This window comes from Uloborus diversus, chromosome 4 (assembly GCF_026930045.1).
Source record: "Uloborus diversus isolate 005 chromosome 4, Udiv.v.3.1, whole genome shotgun sequence".
NCBI lineage: Eukaryota > Metazoa > Arthropoda > Arachnida > Araneae > Uloboridae > Uloborus > Uloborus diversus.
Genome location: NC_072734.1, coordinates 135,345,315 through 135,362,530, shown reverse-complemented (window position 1 = coordinate 135,362,530; position 17,216 = coordinate 135,345,315). Strand labels below are relative to the sequence as shown.

The window sequence follows — 17,216 nt, the reverse complement described above, 5'->3', positions numbered from 1 at the left end:
TATTTGATGCTGTAAGGGTGTTCAAGTATAAGTTGGTGGTAGTGGATAGTCAGAACTTGACTTTTTACAAGAGGCTAATTCCATACCAAAGCATACCATAACACAGAATTTTGGATTTACCTTTCTATTCATTTTTTCCGCAGAATGATTAAGTTTTGCAAACGTACTAATAAGTTTCGCTTTGTTTACAATCGATTCCCTCAGTTTTTCCTTCATTACATTCATCGTGAATACATCATCATCATCACATTTAACAATGAAAAACTTCCGTCTGACTTCTGACCCAAGAATTTCTTTTCTTATTTCTTTTCGTAATGCCGAGCATGCATCTCTCCATACTTCTTTGAGTTGTCCTCAGTCTCTGTATTGCCTTGCATGTAAGTGTCCACGTTCATGAATATACCACTCATCGGAATATTAATTCCTGTGGCATGAGAAATGTCTGTTGTCTGTATTAAAAAAAGCTACCGATGGTTGGCGGGTACAGACTCATTTATCTGAGTATCACGTGATTGAATTGAAGCCTGTTGGCGGGCGCCTACGAGAAATAAGACTAATTTTGCTGCCGCGAAACCACTCATCGGAACGTTAATTTTTGTGGCATGAAAAATGTCAGTTGTCTGTATTAACAAAATCTACCGATAGTTGGCGCGTACAGACTCATGCTTTTGAGTATAACGTGATTAAGTTGAAGCCTGTTGGCGAGCGCCTACAAGACGCAGCCAGTTATCAGAATGGAAGCGTCGTTGGAGCAAAGTTATGCAATTAAAGTTTGTTTCTGTCTGCAAAAATCAGCATCGGAGATCTTTGATATGATACATGAAATTTTCAACGGTGAAGCAATGTTTAGAGTCAATACCTTTTGCTGTTAAAAAGCACTTTGAAGGAAGGCAAGCAGAATATGGAAGATATTGAACGTGAGGGACAACCTTCACTGCCCCTCACAGAGACAATGATTTATACTGCTGCTATTATTATCAAGGGGAATCTCAGAATTGTTTTACATCAGTGAGTTCTGGCTGTTTCCTCAACTTAAGAAAACATTATACGAGGCAAACATTTTAAAAGCAACAAAGCATGTCTAAACTCTACGGAGACGGTTTTGAAATAACTCTCACAAACTTAACGTTCACAAGTTTTTAAGAAGTGGACAGAGCGTTGGAATAAATGCATTTAGTCCCACAGAAGTTATTCTTAAAAAAACCATGTAAGGTAAATGCACCAGTAGTGGCCACTTTAAGGTTTATATTTGAAACATAAGGATTCCAGGTCTTCCAATGGATTGAAATTTGCATTAGGTAAAGTTCAGGGTATATTGTAGTGAGCAGTTCAAGGAGAAGTAGGTAGAGAATCATGGAAAATTATTATAAATCATTTAGTATGGTCGTCTTGATTGTCCATGTTTTTTTAGCTGTCTTCTAACGCTTCTCCGTAACGAGGTATAAAAACATTGTGTTGTATTATGATTAGAACAATGCTAAAAAAATTATTTTTAGAGCTGTAACCATGTTATGAAATGTGAAGGATTATGTTTGGAACGTTTTCAACTCCAAATAGTTGTTTTCTTGGCTGATAGTTTATGTGGCCACTATTGGTACCTAAAATGTTAGGAAATTCAAAAGTGGCCACCGAGTGGCCACTACTGAATCAGGAAGGTTTTTCATAAATCAACTTAATTTTCCTTTTAATATGTTGTAATACTTTAACATAATAACCTGCCTCGTCTCTAATATAAAATTATAGTGTGATCTAGTAGTGGCCACCTGGTGGCCACTTTTAAACAACAATATGGCCACTACGGACTCATGTACAATGGCCACTGATGGATCAAATTTCAGGTTTGGGAAAAAATTGAATAATTGACATTTTGGCATTTAAAACTAGTATGTTGTGGCCATTACGAAACTTTCTTCTATATTTTTCTTTTTTTTTTTTCTGATCCCTCCCCATGCTTGACGAGGAAGCAATATTCCCAACAAAAACAAAATGACACATGCAAAAACTTGACGACTATCCCAATGTCTGAATTATTGCAAAAGCAAAGCAAAGAGCGAAAATTGAAAGTTATTTTAAAAGCCTTGCTTGAATGAATTACAAATATTTTATTTGTTAACAAACATAAGATGGCAACAGTTAAAAATTTTAAATCATTGAGATAATATTTCCTATCATTTCCATACAATTAAAATCACGAGAAATACGCAGACGACAATCTATTACGATTTATCTTTCTTATTGTTGCATTAATAAAAATATTTTTATTCGCAAAAAAAAAAAAAAAAAAATCAACACCTCTTGGAGCGATCGGCGTCAAAATAGAACCAAAGCCTGTTTACATATGGATTCACATTTATTCCAAATTTCAACCAGAACGTAGCATTACTTCTTGAGATAGGGCACTCAAAATGGAAAAAAAGAACGGGTGATTGCGCTACCCCCTTTTTAGCTGTTGACACAAAAATAAAATCAGTTCTTATACCCACTAAGGGCTACTTGCCGATAAATTTTTCTTTCATTCCGTTCATTATTTCTTGAGATACAGCAGTCACAATTGACGACAAAAAACGTTCTATAGCTCAACCCCCGTTTGAGTTATTGACACCAAAATTGAATCAGCACCTGTTCCTGTTAATACCAACATATGGACCAAATTTTGTTTGATTCCGCCAGTTAATTCCTGAGGAATAGCAAGCACGCGTAACTCGAAAAACGTCCCATTGCTCCACCCCCCTTGGAGGAATTCGCGCCAAAAACTAATGGGCACAAGTTCACATAGGGGCACATATGTGTACTAAATTTCGTTCGATTTCATGTGGTAGGTTTTGTTGTAGAGCGGCCACAAAAAACTGGTCACACACAGACGTGACACACATACATACACACACACACACACACACATACATACACACACACACACACACACACAGACAGACATTTTCCAAAAATGGTCGAAATGGACTCAGCACACCTCAAAACGTTCGAATCCGTCAAAATTCGAAATTCGAAAATTTGCACGAATCCAATACTTTCTTCTATATATTAGATATAGAAGAAAGTAAAAAATGGGACGATTGAGAAAGAGTAGGGCAATAATATGCTCATTGATTTTCAAATATACTAATTAATATTGTAGCCCCACAGTTTAAAAAATCCACTAAATAGGCTTCACTGTGGCGACTGCTAGGTGCGTTTACCTCTTGTATGAACGGGCCAGAATTACTCATCACGCCATCCCCTAGGCCCTAGCCTAGGAGCACATATCACAAAGGGAAATAATATTAAATAGTTTGTTGATTTAAAAAAAAAAAAAAAACAGGAGTTTGGCGCGCTAGAATATACAGAGGAGAAAAATTCAACCAGAACCGATTGCAACTTGCCTGCTGAGCAGGTAAAAAAATGGAGGGGAAGGGCCTAATATTTGATCGAGGCAATTCTTTTTCTAATCAAAGCAGATAATTTTTAATTTCTTAGATTTAAGAAATCATTTCTTGAAAATACAGATTTTCTTACTAGAAGTAAGTCACACACCTTAAAATTAGTAAAAGCCATGACATATAAAATTTTCAGTTATAAAACTTGTTTAAGTAAACATTTTTCTCTTGAAAGTCTCTAAATCATGTCAGTAAGTATGTGTTTTGCAATTAATAATCTATTGATTCCTATTTATTTATGACTGCTAATAGTCAGGGGCACCCGAAATTCAAATTTTTGGGAAGGGGGACGAACCGAATACCGAATTACCGAATAAAAAAATGAGAGCATTGTACTACTACTCGTTTTCTAAAATATCTGACTAGCAATAATTTAGTGGTTTCTCAAATTATTTTTATAACATAAATAATCAGAAAAAAGTAAAATATTAAATTAAAGTACTTAAAAATTAATTTACCTGACAATACCAGCTATTTACCGCCAAAGAAATAGGATAGGTTACAAATATTGTAAAATTTCTGAATTTGTGAAATATGTAACATTTACGGACTTTTTAAAAAAAATTATCTTTGAAAATTCCCTGATTTCTATATTTTATCGATGTTCAAAACGTCCGTAATTAATTCTTCAGACCGATTTCATTTTCTAAAATCTTCATTAACTCAAGACACGACTGAGAATTAATAATTTTTATGAGTCTCTGAATCAAAACGGATGACTTAAAATTTTCGCATTGAATGCGATCGGCAAAAACTAGAAGTCTAAAAGTCTTCAACTACAAAATGAGACATATAAGGAGGGTTAAAAATAATGCTAAATACAAAATTATAAATATCCAAATGGTAAAATCTCATACAAAAGAAAAACGAGCGAGTATCAAAGAAGCGGATGCAATCGGATTTCGAAATGTGTGAAAAATTGGGATTGAAGCGTAGCAGCGTAAAAAATGGCCAAGATGTGTATGTTTAATCTAATGTGTCGAATTCGATAAATATGCATGTTCTTGAACTCAAAATCCATGACCAATAGTCAATTTCCATGATTTTTGAGCATTTTTTGCAGAAAATCATGGCTTTCCATGAACATTTTCGATCATAGGCAAAATCCATGACTTTCCAAGTACGCGGACACCCTGCTTTAGTAGTATTGAAAACTTTATGCTAACAATTTCCGATATCCATTGATGTGCCTTCGTAAGTTGTAGGAAACAGATTGTCCTAGAATTACATTGAATGGTGTGCTTACCTTATTATTAATTATGAATGATTTTGAAGAGAAAGTAATTATTCAATTACTTACCAATGTTTATATGTGTAATACTTATCTAAGTACATACTTTTTTTTACTTTATTTTTTACATTTGCGTACAAAAAATACAAATGCAAATTTTCTACTAAAAACTTTTCTTTTATCCTAAGTACTTATATACTTTGAAGAAAGAAATGCACTATAAAAATGTGATTAATATAGTGAAATCCCGTTATAACGAGCTTCAAAGAACCTCAAAATCTGTTCGTTGTAACAGGAATTTCGTTGTAATGGAATTCCTGTAGCGCAATGGAAATGCAGTCGGGACTGAAAAGTTCTTTCGCTGAAACGAATATTTCGTTGTATTGGTATTCGTTGTGATGGGATTTCACTGTACATTGGTACTTAATGTAGTTATCATATTGAATCAATTTTATTCATCAGTTATTTGAATTTAAAGTAAGTAATGTAAATTCTAAGGAAAGGATGTCATATGGCCACTACTGACTCATGCATGTAGCCACTACTGAAAATCTCAGATTTTGGAGTGACCACTATTGGATCAAATTTGAAATTTGGGAAAAAATGGATAAAAAATTGAAAAAATTGAAATTCTGACATTTTTAGAAAATGGAACGATTAAGGAATAGTTGGGCTATAATACTCTCATTGAATTTTAAAAGTAGAATTAATATTGTAGACATACAGTTTAAAAAAGACACAAAATATGCTTAACTGTTGCCACTACTGGTGCATTACCTTAAATCATGACGATTGAAGTTCTTCTGTATTTTTTATAAATTTAGTCTTATTGCTTATTGAACAGCCCTTGTATATACACGCTAAAATCGACCAACACCCTCATATTCAATTAAGATTTGTTTTCTTGCACAAGTTAATCTATAAATTTTATGCCATAGCAGTACAGAATGTTTTGCGTCCGAATCGTCACCAAAAACTAATTTCAAAATTTAAACATAAGTACAAAAAAAGTCTAAAACTTCATAGTTTTCAACTTCGTAATTTTCGAAATTGACTTTGGTGAAAGATGTTTTGATTGCAACTTGCAAAGTGTCATTCAACAAAACTTGCTGCGGGTGTTATGCGAATTCCTGAAATTGAGAAATCAGTGACTTATACAAGGTAGATAATTCATCGCTTTGATCGCGCTGACTTCAAAAATTCTACCTCTGCGCTGAAAGACGTCTAAAAGTAAACAAGGTCAAATCATCAAGTTTACTTTGTATTTATTTAATGGAGTTAGGCTAAAAATATGAACAAGTCTGAAACTTATTCCCGTGATTTCATCGCTCAAGACTCATCAAAACTCATTAATGAACGTCATTTTCCACATTTTTAAAGACAAAGCCACGAGCTAAATTTTAATTGTTGTTTTCATAAGTATTTTAATGTCACATTATCATCACATGAAGTATGTAAATTTTCCCTGCAGGAGTTCCCAATCCTAATGTTCCACAGGAAAGGGAAAAAAGAAAAAACATCCAGCATACAGCATTCATTTGAATTTTGATATTTTGTTGTTTCGCAATCACGAATTGAGATAGGAAACTACTCGTTGAGTTTCTTGGTTCTGCAAATAGAATGAAAATGGCCATGAAATGTGCATCCGCCATATTACGGCTGGTGCTGGTGATTTTCTGTAAGAGGTAATACGAGGCATATCCATGAAAAATGAAATTGTGATTAGGATGCGGTAATAAAAATAAATATTTTTCTGTCGATAATCCTCCAATACAACTGTTCATGCATGGTGTAATTTCAAAAAAAAAAACGATTAAAAAATATTTCATTAAACTTTTACGCAAATTAATTTGTTGCAAACTGATTTTTAAGTTTTTGCTTAGGAACGTTTCACAAAAGCTTTAGCAAAGTTATATAAAAAATCTATTGATTTTTTGTGTCAATTAGACTAGTTATTCATGTTTCACCTAAAGTGAGTGTCGTTACACTACTGCTTCTTACAGGACATTATATTGGCCCTATTTAGTGCTCATTGTAATTTTTTTTTTAATTTATCCTTATTATTTTATTTTTCAAAAAGGAAATTTAAAGGGTAATCGAAGTGTCCTACCATACCGCGTAATGGGGCACAGTAGGACACGGCATGGATACAATAAAGCACATAAAAATCATTGAGATAGGCACAGTCAGATATGCATCAGTCCTATTATGACAGCATATTATTATGATGAAACACATATTGAGATTTACATAGCACACAAAAAATGTGAAAACAGGTATTTAGTTATAAGATTTAATTTTTTTTTTACAACGATAAAACACTTTTGAGCAGGGCCGGATTTCGAAGTGTGGAGGCACCAGGGCAACGAAGGAGTGGAGGCCCCTAATCAGGGTTCGAAAAGATCATCATATTTTCGAAAATATCCGATACTTTGATGTATATCCGAATATTTTGATATATATGTATATATTCGATATTTTCGACCCGTGAAAGTTAGGATATGTTGTAAAAATTTACATGTGGGGGTCCCTTTGTTGTGGAGCCCCCCCCCCCGGGGCAGTAGCCCCACCTACCCTCCCCAAATCCGGCCCTGCTTTGAGATTTGAAAACTTCTTTACAAACTAATTTTTGATGCATTGAAAATAATTAAGTTACGTTAAATTAAAAATAAAAGAATTTTTAAAATGGGAAGGATAGAAAAAAAGGATAGTCAAAATTTCAATTTTAATCGGGAAAAAACACAGGAAGTCTTCAAGAAATGATAATCAACACTTTGTTGTTTTGAACCTCCACAAGCAATAGGTTTTGGTATTTTCGGAGTCTTATTATACATGTTTGAAAACACAATTCAGAATAATTTCTTAAGGTTCCAATTCATTAGAAAAATTCAGCAGTAATTACATAATAGTATCGACAGATAAACAGACTACTAAATGCACTCTTAAGATGTGCACAAATATCATTAGAAATACAGATTAAATGAAAGCTCACAGAAATAAATGTCCATGAATATTTTAATTTAAAATTTTGTTATTTTGCATTGTTCTAAAATATGTTTACTTTGTAGTGGAAAATATTGATGAAGGTACTGCAGGACACTGCCCAACTGTACCGTCTCAAAGCAGTACTTTTAAATCAAGAACCAAAATGTGCATTACATTTACTAATAAAATAAAGAACATATTATACAATACAATTAAAAAAGTTTCAGCTTTAAAATAATTCATTGATAACGATTATTGATTAATAATTTATTCTTCAAATTCACAAAAAAACAGCTGACATGATTTTTCCAACAACGACAGTAGGAATAACAAAAAGTTCCGTCCAGAACTAAACGAGCCTACTTTCTCGTATATAAACATCGAATTTCTAGCATCTGATCAATATCCTCTTAACTAACTATAAGACAGCAAAATATGTCCAACCACCAAGTCCAACCCATACTTGATTCTTATAGGCAGTGACAATCGCTGAAACTCATGGCAACAAAGAGGGCGCTACAGGGAACCCCCGTTTCCATTACGTCGCCATTGATTGGTGGATGCTGGGATTCCTATCAGCGCCTCTTGCGGTAAAAATGGGTGACGTCCAATAAAAAATAAACAAACTTTGAAACGTTGACATTGATTGGTACATGCATGAGCTGCATCGGTTTAACACAGAAAAGTTACAAATTGTCAAGGCTCTTTTAAAGCGTCGGTGCCATTAAGTGGGGCCATGGTCCAATATACTTTTTGAACACAAAAAGTTAATTTCTTATCTGATGAAAAATATCCATAAACGAGCTGATGTGTGCATCACATGACTTCCTTTTACTCCAATTTAATGTCATTTTCTCATTATTGGCAGTTTTAATGTGATTCAATAATTTAATCTCTAAGTATCACCAACAGTGGCCAAAATGAAACCAGATTTAAATAATAATAATAATAATAATAATAATAATAAATAGCCAAATTTGTTGCCAAGTTGGCGATAAAACTTGGCGACCAAAAGACTGGCGATATATCGCCAAGTGTCCGCCAAATTATAACATCACTTGAGTTTACATCGAAATTAACAATGATTTCCCCCCAAAAAAGGGGCAAAAGAGCCCCTTAGGAGCATCCGAATGCAACCCAAAAGGCAAGTGCACAACTAGACCCCACTAGGAGTTAAGTACCAAATTTCAACTTTCTAGGACATTCCGTTCTTGATTTATGCGACACACATACACACATACGCACATACATACGTACATACAGACGTCACGAGAAAACTCGTTGTAATTAACTCGGGGATTGTCAAAATGAATATTTCGGGTGTCTATACGTTCCTAGACATATATCCACGTGTGGTCGGATTGAAAAATAAATTCAACATTCATTCGGGGGAGAGCAAAATGGAAATTAAAGCTGATTTTTGAGTGAAAATTTTTTCGCGAATACAATACTTCCTTTTTTGTAAAAGGAAGTAAAAATGAATAAATCAGCAAATAAAGTAGTAGCACCTTTTAAACAATGTAGCGAATATTTTTTTCCCACAAAATATTCTTTAATTATTTTCAAAAAACGTGCATCGTGTGTACGTAACGTGTGATGTGTGCATCACATGATTTCCTTTTACTCCAATTTCAATGTCATTTTTCCATTATTGGCAATTTTAATGTGATTCAATAGTTTACTCTCTAAATATCACCACCAATGGCCAATTTGAAACCAGATTTAAAATTTAAAAAAAAAAAAAAACATCGCGAAATTTGTCGCCATTAAAAGACTGGCGATCAAAAGACTGGCGATATATCGCCAAGTGCCCGACTAATTATAACACCACTTGAATTTGCATCAAAATTAACAATGATTTCCGCCCAAAAAGGGGCTAAAGACCCCTTTAGAAACACCTGAATGCAACCAAAAGGGGAGGTGCATAACTAGACCCCACTAGGAGTCTACGTACCAAATTTCAACTTTCTAGGACATACCGTTCTTGAGTTATGCGACATGCATACACACATACGCACATACATACGTACATACAGACGTCACGAGGCAACTCGTTGTAATTAACTCGGGAAACGTCAAAATGGATATTTCGGGCGTCTATACGTTCTTAGATACATATGTACGTGTTGTCGGGTCGAAAAAAAAGTTCAACATTCATTTGGGGGTGAGCAAAATGGAAATTAACGCCGATTTTTGAGTGAAAAATTTTTCGCGAATACAATACTTCCTTTTTTGTAAAAGGAAGTAATAAATAAGTAAAGTAAATAAAAAGAATAAAATAAAAAGCACATCAAAATACATACATTTTATGTTTAAAGAAACCCGTTTGTAGGTCTTTTGAGTAAAAATAAAACGCCTCGGGTTTTATTTTTCCCTCGTTGCCAAAAATTAAAATTAATAAATACTTTAGAAAATAAGTAAAATAAAAAAAGCTATCTCAAGTGAATAGTTTTCATAAACAATAAAATTGTCTCTTCTTTGTCACAGTTCTTTCTTTCTGCTAAAAAAAAAAAGTACTACAAATTTTCTTTTACTATTCTTTGCCAAAATTAAAATTAATACATTTCAACTTTTCTCAATCATCATTATTTCACAGTAGAATGCCAATCTGCATGGAGTGGAATTGATTTGGGTGTAAAAGAGTGACAGTCGGAGTCGTGAGTCGAAGGCTTTAAAATTCCAAGAGTCGGAGTCTGCCATTTTCCTTCCAAATCTGCGTTTTAGTCAAGGCTGCGGAGTAAAAGTAGAAGTCAGACTCATTTTGGGATACAAGAGTCCATAGTCTCAGGTCTGGAAAATCGGGGAGTCAAAGAGTCAGTCGTTTTCTCTCATTGTCTGCATTTCTGCCAAGGTTGCGGAGTCAGAGTCGTAGTCATTGAAGACCCAAAAATTCTAGCAGTGGGAGTCGGGAGCTGATCATTTTTCCACAGACTCCGCATCCCTGGTGAAAACATTTGTTCATTTTCTTTTGATTCAGTAATATTTATCTCTGACTCGCTTCAATCTTAAGTATACAAGATATTTTTTTAAATGTTTTTTCTATTTCTAGAAATGAAAAATTCAGGCTATAGTCAGAATCTGTACAATTGTTCGGTGCCAAAAAAAAAAAAAAAAATCGTGCTTCGGTAAAGTTAAAACAATTTGAAGTGTTAAAATATACACTAAAAATATTTAAATCAAAAATCTTTTTCTATAAATGTTTTTTAAGAGTTTTGTCCAACAAAGTTTGTTTGAAACAAATCTACCTTTAAGTTCTGGATTTAAATGGGCCTTTAGCTACCTTGTAGGCGCTATTGTTCAGGTTTTTTGAACTTTTCAAAGTGGAAAGAAAAACTTTTAATCAAAAAGATTTAAACGACCATTTGAAAAGAAGTGCTTCCTTAGTCCGAGTCCTTGTTTTAACCTTCGTAATACAAGACTACAGATTTTAGTGTAAACGCAGTGGCGTTTTTACGGGGGAGAGGGGCGGTTATCACCCGTCTGGGGGGTGACACTCAGAATAAAAATGCAAGTTTCTGAAAAATATGAAGATAATTTGAAAATTTTCGGGAGAAACTCCCCGGAGCCCCCCTTTTTACCACCCGAAGTCATGGGGTGAATATTATACTTAGGATTAGGTTCATATTGTCTGTACTTAGACTGAAAATTGTATGAACTTCATGCTTACATAGAATATTAAACGCATATTCGTATTCCAGCTGAACAGAAAATCAGAAAAAACAATAAAATCAGTCCAGAGGCATTTTTTTCTGCATTCACATTTTTAACGTCCACCTGCGCCTTCTAAGCAATTACGTTATGCAACACGTGGCAAAGGCCGCGAATTCGGTGGGGATGGAAAGGTGGCCAAATGACGACATGGAATTCGCAGCTCATCGTCACGGCGGCGAAGGCAAAACGAAGATCTCCCGTCGTGGCACGCAGCCAGATAGGCTGCTTGGCTGAGGCTCAAGAAGGTAAGGAGAAGCTAACTGCCACACGTCCCCAATGAATTATAAGAAAATGGTTTTGATTTCCGGAAATGTGATGTGAAAACGGTTTTAAGGAATGGTCCTTATTTCCACAAAGCATATCCCTTGTACTACACAGTAAACCATCGTACAACGTGGCCGTGGGTCTACCGAAATGCTGCGTAAATTAAGATTTAATATTTGTGTTAAAATTAGGTTCCATAGAGCAAAAAACAGGTACTTCATTCTATTCTAGCGATATATATACATACTAGCAGTACTCGCACAGCGATGCCCGTTCTAAAAATTTAATGAAAGTCCGTTTAATTAAAAAAAAAATTGACGACCCCTCCCCTCTGGTGTAAAGTGATGATTTTTCTTTGTATAAAATGCGTACATACCTTTTCAAAGAAAAAAAAAACATATTAAAGTTTCTTTGGAATTTAAAACTTTTCGTCAAATCATTAAATTAGATTTACAGTTGCTTTAATACTCTATTTAGCGAGTGAAGCAGTTTTTACTGCAATTTAAAATATTTCGCCAAATAAACAAAAAAAGACGTCAAATAATACCTTTCAAGTGTAAAAATAGTTCCGTAATCTATTGTTTATCGCCAAACTCGCCCAGCAACCACGCTCTCATTATCCATCTGTTTCAAGAAAAAAAAAAAAAAAAAACATCCAGTGGAACATTTAAAAATCATCGTGTCAGAAAAAAAGAAGAAAATGTACATTTCACTCGGATAGAAACAAATCAAAAGTTTCTTTTCTTCCAAAACAAATCGCCAAAACAATGAATTACATTTACGGTTTCTTTAAAGCAATAATCCTAGAGTGAACTGCTCAGCGCCAAGCGACCACGCTACCGGAACCCAGCCTTTTTGCAAGTGAAGCAGATGTTTTTTCTTTGGCAAAAAAACATGTAAACTATATCACTCATTATGCCTCATTCATTATGCGCTGTTGTCCTTCGTGGCTTTGAGGTAGAAACTTCGCTTCAAATGCCGGTAAACGTGGGTTCGATAACTTCGAATGCTCTGAGTGGTGTATTTCCTTTCTTTACGCTGAAAATCTTTCTCATAATGTCTTATGTGTGAATAAATAAAAAAGGCAAAAATCTCGAGGTAATGGCCCTCAATCCTTCCATGATTATTAACTATGGACACGTAAACAACAACAGTAGTGCCATATAAGTTAAAGGCAACCATTTTCAACTTAATTAAAAATATGGTCTTTTTTATAGCAATGAATGGATTTTAAAAGCCACTCTACCGCAGTTATTCCGTCAAAACGCATAAACTTAATGTGTCAACCTAGTGCATGAAAAATTATTTAAGTTAATAGTTTCTTATTGTTACTTCTCTATCACGAAAGTATTCGTCTGTTAAAAAATTGAATTGTTACACAATTTCACAAAAATATCGTTTTGTTCTAAGAAGTCCAAAAACTTGGTTTAGAAAAGTGTCATTTCATCACGGAGCAGAAAATAGCACAAACATTGAGGAAAAAGGAATATATTTTTTTTCTCCGGTCTTGTTTTTCATATTTTAACAATGAAGTGCAGAAAAAAAAAAGTCAGCTGAAATGAAAATAATTTCACTGTAATCGCTTAAACCTTTAAAAAAAACTGTCTTTCTGTTACACATGGAATTGCTCTGAACTAAAGGCATTATTGAGCAATCACGATTGCTTATTGTTCTCATTTGACTGTTTTTGGTGTCCGTGCCTTTTTTCAACTTGGACCAGAAGCCTTTGCAGCACCACCGCCCACCGTCCTCTGCTGGCGGCGCGGCTGCTCCGGTTTTGAGCTATCTGCTTCTCCTGGTTGGAGGCGTCCATGTCCTACACACACGCACGTTCACACACACACACATACACACACACGACTTCACACACATACACACACACACACCACTTCACACACATACACTCACACACACCTACATGCATACACACAGGTCTACGCACACACACAACTATGCACAAGTAACCGCCCAGGAGGAGAGGCATACTTGGGGGGGGGGACAGGAGCCGTTTCTAGAAACAATAATTCCAATGAGTAAAGTCCTGTCTCAGTTCGTGATTGCGAAAAACATAATTTGAATTCAAAATTTCAGAATTCAAATTAATTTTCTTTTCTTTTTTTTGAGCAATCACGATTGCTTATTGTTCTCATTTGACAGTCCTTGACGTTGGGATTATTTTTCAGCTTGGACCAGCAGCACCACCGCCCACCGGCGCGGCGGCGGCACGGCTGCTCTGTTCCTGAGCACTGTCCCCCGGAATCCACTTCTGCTGGGTGGTGGCGTCCATATCTTTCACACGCATGCTTATACACACTCGCCAACGGGTGAGCGCCTTTACACACATGCACAGGCCTACGTACACACACTTAAGCCTGCACACACACAACTATACACACATAACCACCCAGGAGGAGGGACATGCTTGGGAGGAGGGAGCCATTTCTAGAAACAATAACTCTAATGAGTAGGGTCTTGTCGCAACTCGTGATTGCGAAAAACATAATTTGAATTCAAAGATTCAGAATTCAAATTAGATTTTTTTTTTCTCTATTGTAATTAAAATAGCAGGGCTGTGGACATTACCGAACGCTGTGCATCGCTATAAAATAAAATCCCAACAAAACATAAATGTGAAAAGGAGCCAAGTTCGATCAAAATGAGGCCCTGGGTAGACGGCGTTGTTGAAATTGTTCAGATCTGAATGGGTGCTAAGTTTCATAGCTGTTCCTCATAGAAGTTGGACTGTCCCATGTTTTTCAATTCATTCAGAAAACAAATTTTTTATTTTCTTTGATTCCGGATTTTAAACCTGCGGCAAGTTTTGGTCGTCAATAAACAATTTCCAAAACATTTGACTGCTCCAATTATACAATAACTTGCTAAGTTTAAATCCGGGATTAAAGAAAGTAAAAAATTGTTTTCAAAATGAATTGAAGAACACAGGGCAGTCCAATTTCCATGAGGAACTGCTATGGAACTTGTTATCCGTTGAGATCAAAATCTTGTCGGTGACACCGTCTACCCAGAACCTCATTTTGATCGAACTTGACTACTTTTCACATTGATATGTTATTTGGATATCATTAAGTTTTGAAAGCTAAATCATAGTAATGTTCTTCTTTAGAATTTAATGTAAAAGCGCGTACCAATACAACTTCCATCCCCCCTGCTTTTACGATGCACTGGTTTCTTTTCATTAGTAATTTCAAAGATATTTCGATAACTGGGAGTTCGGCGCTATCGTCAACTATGGGCTATAATTGTTTGCTTCTGTCACTATCAGCAAGGCCATGGCCGAAGTACATTAGCCCTTAGTCTTTGGCGTCCACAAATTTGGCGGCAATTGGGAAAATTGCTAAGACTCCTATAGTTTTCAAACTCTTCCCGCAATTTCTACATTTTCTGGGGGAATTATTATAACGTAGATCGTAAAATATGCAGAATCGGCGAAAACATTTCCCCACTGCTTATAAATCCGTGGCGCCAAGTTTGTGGACCTTTAAGAAATTAAAATGAAGTGAAGCTAAAAGACGTAACCATGGCAATGCAAAACAAAACATCAGCAATTTTAATGGAGATTGGATTTATTCGAACTTTATTTTTAACGGCTTGTAACTTTTTTTCCTTTGGAGATAGGTTATTTTTTCGACCATTGATCGAGATATTCCTGGAGTAAAAAATGTCGCTTTTTCCAACGGTGCCAAAAAGGAAACTGTGGTACAATTCCTTCACTTTTTGTTGATAGATTTAATGAAGAAAGTATTGCCAAAATTTTAGCTAAGCCTAAAAAAGTTCGAGATAAAAATGCAAATTGCTTCCGTCGTAATTAAGTTAGAGCATTGAAACAAATTGCTTAGAACGCGTAAAATTCCACCCTTTTCAGCAATATAAAATATTAATATGAGCAAGTAATTTTTCACCCTTTTAATAACTAATAATATGCAATTTACGTGAAATTCGGGCCTAAATTGGAATAAAAAAAGAACTATTTATCGGATTTGTTTCGAATTATAGCCTATGTTACTCAGTAAGAAGGAACTTTTCATACAGTGAAAGAATTTTTCAAATAATTGCAATAGTTCCGGAGATTACCTCGAGCATATAAACACACAAAAATTCGTCCTCTCTCTTTATAATAATTATATATATATACTAGCTTTTGCCCGCGGCTTCGCTCACGTTGATGTAGTTTTTTTCAGTTGATTTAAGTTAATGGTCATTACAGGCAGAGGTCAAATAGTTACCAAAAAATTGTTTGTCTCTAGTTTCGCCGTCATTTCAAATTGTCTGCCTCCTTAAATGTATCAAAAGGTATGATTAAAACTGAAAATTAGGGGGAAGGGGAGTAAATGAAATGTCGGCAAAACTGAGAAGACGCCCAAAAATCACAAAAAATAAATCACGAAAACGTTCAGGAGTTGTAAAGAAGTCAGTTTGGGAAATTCTCAAAAAATCCAATTCGAGTGAGGTCAACTATTTTTAAATAAAGTGAAACAGTTCCCTTATAATCCCGATAGAAGGGGGAAAATGGGGGTTCTGGGCCAGGAGGCGCAATGCGCAATATTGCGCCTCCCACTCCCCCTCTGACCTTGGGGTTACGCCTCGAACTTGAAGAAGGTGACGAGGGTTTTTTCCCGTGATTTCGCTCTTCCTCGTTTTCGCTCTTCCTCGCTTTTGCTCGGCTACGTTTTCGCTCTTCCTCGCTTCCGCTCGCGTTTTTACCGTGAAAGGTAATGAAGGTTTTTCGCGCGTTTTTAGATATTTTCCCGCGTTTTTGGACTTAGAATATTTTTCCGTAACCTTATACGATGGTTTTCGAGTGGCAACCTGTTTAGGGTATGACAAAACGTCACAATTGTTGTCATAAGAATGTGTGATACTTTTTGTCATGCCATCCTCATGAAGTTGTACAGAGCTATTTCCAGTGTTTTTTTTTTTTTACAAACATACTGGACTTTGTCGTTTTTTTTTACCGTGAAAGATTTTCCCTACGTTTCTGAACTTTGTTACAAAATAAATTTATGTTTTAAGTTGACGGTCCCACCAACCAGCCCGGTGTATTAAATACACCCCATCAACTTCTTTTCATCTGCCAATGCAATTTGCATACAAATGCAGATCAATTTTGAAGATTTTTCACAAGTTAGATCAATCAGCTTTAATATTCAATATGATTTGTACATTTTCATGAGTTAGATTTTAACGACATTATTAATCGTTTACATTATCATTTTATTATTTTCATGCATTTATTATACTTGTAAAAATTAATCCCAACTCTGTTATATTTATCATTCTTTCGGTGATTCTTTTTTTTTCGGACTTTGAATAATTTCGACGAATGGTTGTCAAGACAACCAAAGTTTCGCGAATTTAATTATTTTTATTTTACAGAGTGTCGGGAATCGAACACCCAAACTTTGAGTTAGCAAAAACGTATGCTAACCACTATGCTATATTTTCCATTACACTTTCAGTCTTAATGTGAATCTGTACCATGACAACGAATATTACAATTAAATTAATTTTAAAACCATCAGTTAATTCACTCTTTAGTACTAATCATGGCATATCATTAACTGTATTTCAGCTCA

General features: G+C 35.1%; 1 protein-coding gene across 1 annotated transcript in view; it reads right to left on the bottom strand.

Annotated features, from left to right (window-relative positions):
* Positions 1–17,216, bottom strand: part of LOC129220180 (bestrophin-3-like) — an 89,701-nt gene that overhangs the window by 50,277 nt on the left and 22,208 nt on the right. The window lies entirely within an intron of this gene.